The 5255-nt window shown below is 43.1% G+C and overlaps 1 pseudogene; it reads left to right on the top strand.

Annotated features, from left to right (window-relative positions):
- Positions 1–4468: 4468 nt before the first annotated feature.
- On the top strand, positions 4469–4582 carry LOC144220881 (U6 spliceosomal RNA; annotated as a pseudogene).
- Positions 4583–5255: the final 673 nt, after the last annotated feature.

A 5255-nucleotide genomic window follows, 5' to 3' on the forward strand; every position in this document is an offset into this window, starting at 1 on the left:
TTGCTCTCTCTCTTTCTCAAAATAAATAAACTTAAACAAAAAAAGATGTATGCACTCAGTAAATGTGTCTGAGTGGAAGAAGGGGAGCACTCATAAATACCAAGGGGAGCCTGCATGTTAACCTTCATGCCATATCACCATCGTTGCCTACTTAGCAACAGAAATGTTCTCACACTTCCTTTCAAGGTATCACAGATTCATGGTATGAGCTGGAAAAGAACCTGAGAAACTTTTAGGCCAAATTCTTTATTTCGTAAATGAAAAAATGTTTGGAGAGATGGAGCAGGTTTCCCATGGTCATATAGCTAGTCTTCAGCAAAGCCAAGAAAAAATTTGAGTCTCCCTGAAAACCATTTTCCTTCTAAAGTATCTTAAAGTTTTATCTGAAAGATTTTCATTTCACGGTTATATATATATGTCCTCAAATAGTTGTTATAATCAGTTACTCCTCAAGAAAACTGAAAACTCTAAGAGCTTTTAGCTAGTTATTTCCCATATGACACATCTCAAGATATTAAATAAGAGGTTCTCACTGAGACATCAAGATAAAAGATAGAGATCTTCAGAGGGATTATCCAAAAAGTGGTAACATGACTCAAATCCTTTGCCTACATTCAAGGTAGAAAGGGGGCCTCAATAAATAGCACCTGTCTTCCCCACCCAGGTCCTGAACAGACTGGAAAGTAAAACCAAAGGTAGCAGATAGAGGCCAAAATATCTCCTGTGTTACTAAAAGACACCGAACTGGAGGGTATTGCTTAGTGTGGCACCAAGTGCGGCTGTTCACTGAACCCTACGTTTAGGCTGACCTGAGCAGAACAGATACATGCCTGAGGGTAGGGCCAGTGCCAGAGGAAGCAGGGGGGCCCAGGCTGAGCTTTCCCAGTGAGTGAATAGTGTCAGTGAGCGGCTCCAGGAAAAGCCCAGGGTATAACAGCTAGTGCAACACTCTCCACAAGAGTGGAGAACAGCCATTCCCCATAACAAAATATCAGGGGGGTTGAGGATTGGGAGGGAAGATTCATGAAGAGGCTTTTGCTCAACCCAAAGATGGTTTCTCACTGAAAAGTATTCATTTAGAGAGCTTTACATACACCTCCCACAGCTTGGAGTAGGCTGTTGANGGTAGGGGGAGAGGGAGAGAGGAAGAGCAGAAGAGCAGGGTGAGGAAGTGGGCGGGGGGGAAGAGGAGGGGAAGGGAGAGGAAGAGAGAAGGGGTGAGGAAAGGAGAAAGAAACTTAGCTACTGCCCAACAGGGCCACCTAGAGGAGCTCTTAGGCTTTATCAGGGAGCAGCCTGAGAGACCAGGAGGGAGTTTCAGCTGAGGGATGAACCTCAGGTGAGGGGGGATCCCGGCCCTGGGGAGGGAGGGAGGTGGGGCCCTGACACCCCGTGAGAGCACCCCACACCAGGAAGAAGCAGCTTTCAGTTTCACAGCCTACCTTGTAAACAGAGAAGCCACCCTGAGAGGCCACCAGCCAAGGAAGAATTTTTGTTCCTCTTCCCTTGCTTGCTTCTTTTCCCCTTGCCTGTTTTGACCCAGGAACAGGCGGTGGTTAGTGAAATGGGGGCCGACAGTTGGAAACAGTAGCTGGAGGAAAGGAACAGATGGACTCTGCCCCCTTCCCCAGCTGCTTGGCTGCAGAAGGCCCCAGAGGGGTAACGTGAAAAGTGTCAGCTCTAAGTCTGATTCTAGGAGTTGATTATTATGCAAGACTGGATATCTAACTTCTTGATTGGGAATGTGTTGGAGTCTTAAAATGGCTGTAGGATCTTTTATTACCAAAGAATGACTAAAAACAAGTCATCAGGTTATGGAGGTTTTCCTGCAGGAGCAGGGGGAGAACTCGCCCCCACTGAGTAATTCTAAAAGAGACACTGGGAATCAAAACCAAAGTTACTCTCACAATTTGAATAAGTGATGTTCTTCTTCAGATTGAACTGTTGACTTCTTTCGTTGGTTTTTATTTCTCTAGCCCACCAGCATGGGCTTGTCGGTGCTATCTCTACATTTATTAAGCATGCTGCCTAAACCAGTATTGGGGACATGAAGCACACTGGAAACTCCCAGTTAACCCAGGGCCAAATCCTGCTGAAGGCGTTGCTACAGTTCCTCCCCTCCCCCCATGGCATGGTGCATGCACAGCAGCTCCTGGGCTACTCGTGCAGCAGGTTATGAATTCTAGAAGGAAAACAGTAAATTCTACTCAGTAACGGTAGCCTTCCTGTGACCTCTTTCTTCTCAACGCACTATCTCAGCAAATGGCACTGTTAATTATATCTGTTGGTGAGTACACCAAATGAAATCTGTTGAGAGTCCCAGCTAGTCCTGGCCAAAGCCAGGCAGAGGAAGCCAATGGGAGCTCCCATCCCCTTTTCCCAACACCCTTTGTTGTTTGATCAGAATAGGTTCCCTGTGATTCCCAAGGCTGCTTTAAGAAGTTTCTTTATTTATTATACGTGAAGTGATTGAAAACTGCCAATCACGAATCTGGCAATCCCCTCTCATGAGCTTAAAGACTGTTCTGATTACGATAATTACATTTTATGAATATCCTACCTAGGGAGTAACAATTTTACTGTGTCAGACTACACCACACAAAGATGCATCAATTTCATCTGCAATGAAAAATAGAGACTAATAGCTCAGTTATATTTATATGATAGTCAAACATCAAGATGCAACATAAGTACTTCAACTGAAAGAATTCTGATCATTATTTAACCTTGAGATGATGATTAAGGGTGAAGGCTTGTCAGCTTTCATGAATTATTTTTTCATGATTTTTGCTGTTTTGATTTGATTTTTAAAACTCCATAATTAACACTTATTAACATTTGGATTCCTCCCCCCCCCCCATGCCGGGTAATGTGGGCAAGGCAACAACAGTAATAACAACAAGACATTAATGGATATGATTAATGGTCAAAGAAAGAGTATTGGGAAATCATAAGACACCATTATGTCTCAGGTGCAACAGTGCCATGTCAACTGGTTTTCTACTTAGCTAAGTTTCTTAAACCACGATGCAAGTAATGGACACAGTATTTAGGTTTGATCCTATATGTACATGTTAGTTTAATGCAGAGAAAAGTGTTCTCTTATTATAAATAGTGATCAGTGTCAGTTAAAAAGTGTGGTCTGAAAATGTATAGCCAGGCAGAACACAGAACCCTGTTAGAAATGCAGATTCTCAGGTCTCACCCTACCTCAGGCCCTGTCTCAACAAGCCCTCCAGGTGATTCTCTGAGGGTTGAAACCACTCTTCTAGCAGGTTGTAACTATTTCCATTGGCTGCAGTGAATCATTGCAGTGCTAGAGGCTGCCATCCCAGCAACAGTGTAGGCGGTCCCCTTAACTTCAGGGGTGTGCGTTTCAGGGGAGCTTAATTGAACAGGCTGTTTTGGTTAAGCCCCTGAGTCCAGAGGTTCCTCTTATGTGGCTCTGCTCTTCTCTTTAGAGCTCCTGAGGTCATAAGCCCTAGTGTCTTCCCAATACCAGTCACAATTGTTAGTCCAACCTTACTGGTAGAAGAGATGTTTATGATACCTTTTATAATGTCAGAAGATTTCCATCACCCTGATCCTTGCTGATCCTTTTTCTCCATTACAACCATTTCCTTGAAGTCACCTTGAGCTACTTAAAAAAATGATAATATCCAACATGGCACTCTCCTGTATTTCTTTATGGCACTATCTGTGATATCATCTTCTGATGATCCAGCACTCTGGATCAAAATTACTGGCCAGAACTCACCAGAAAATCATATGGAGAGAGGCCATGCATTGTAAGTATACTGAATTCAAGAAAACATAGTAGAACATACATTTAGTAAAGAGTGCTGGTGCTTACTGGCCAGGACTATGCAGTGCTCTTGTTACAGTTTTTTCTTTGAGTTTGGTAATAAATAGTGAGCTAGTGAGCTGATTTTTTTAAAAATAGTTTACTGTCAAGTTGGTTTCCATATAACACCCAGTGCTCATCCCAACAAGTAGCCTCCTCCATGCCCATCACCCCCCTTCCCTTCTCCCCCACCCCCATCAGCCCTCAGTTTGTTCTCAGCATTCAAGAGTCTCTCATGGTTTGCCTCCCTCCCTCCCTCTCCCCAAGTATTTTTCCCCTTCTTCTCTCCCATGGTCCTCCATTAAGTTCCTCCTAATCCACCTATACATGCAAACATATGGTATCTGCCTTTCTCTGCCTGACTTATTTTGGCGAGCTGATTTTTAAAGAAAAGTGTTTTAAAGACAAATAGCAGTGTAAGGTGCTATGGGGTAGTATTAAATGGAGTATTTAGTATCACAAAAAGCAGATGCCATCTCATGATTTAATCTTCATAGTATTTCAGTATATATATATGAATATATTCTTTCAAAGGCCCAAATTCAGGGGTAGTACTTTAGAAAAGAGATTCTGAATCTGGAATGTTCATCAGAATGACTTTGAACCTTGTTAACAAAAATTTTCATTCTTGGTTCAGCAGTACAGGTACTGAAATTTGAGTGATATAAAGAAGATTGGCATGGTCCCTGTGCAAGGATGACAAGCAAATTTGTGAAATGGGTCATATTAAAATTTTTTTCCTGGGCTCCAAGAGATGTTTATTTGGGTAGGTCTGAGGTGGAGCCCAGGGACCTGTATTTAACAAGCACTCCTTAAGTGCTTAAGTGGTCCACAACTTTCATTTTGAGAAACAAGTCTAACTCAGAAAGATGAGGAGGGGTGTGGGTGGCTCAGTTGGTTAAGTGTGTGACTTCTGCTCAGGTCATGATCTCACTGTTATGAGTTGGAGACCTGCATTGGGCTGTGTGCTGACAGTTCAGAGCCTGGAGCCTGCTTCAGATTCTGTGTGTGTGTGTGTGTGTGTGTCTCTCTCTGCCCCTCCCCTGTTGGCACTCTCTCTCTCTGTCTCCTAAAAATAAATAAACATTAAAAAAAGAAAAGAAAAGAAAAAAAAGATGAGGAAAACACACGTGAGTGCGAGGCAGTAAGGCCCAACCAGTTCACAAGAGATGTACCTTCTTTGGGTCCTTGTGATGCATTACTTCAAGCTTTAGAATAGGTCATGTATTCTGCCTTGTTCTAAAGTTACTTGTGTACCTGCCTCAGCCCCCAAAGGACTGTAAGCTTCCTGAAACATGGGATTTAGGTGGTCCTGACCTTTGTATCTTCACTTGATCTTAGCCAAAAGGCCGAGAAGTGATCTGACCTTCGTATCTTCAACTGGATTCGCCCCATACCTTTTCATTACTGA

This window comes from Crocuta crocuta, unplaced genomic scaffold, assembly GCF_008692635.1.
Source record: "Crocuta crocuta isolate KB4526 unplaced genomic scaffold, BGI_CrCroc_1.0 scaffold219, whole genome shotgun sequence".
Lineage (NCBI taxonomy): Eukaryota > Metazoa > Chordata > Mammalia > Carnivora > Hyaenidae > Crocuta > Crocuta crocuta.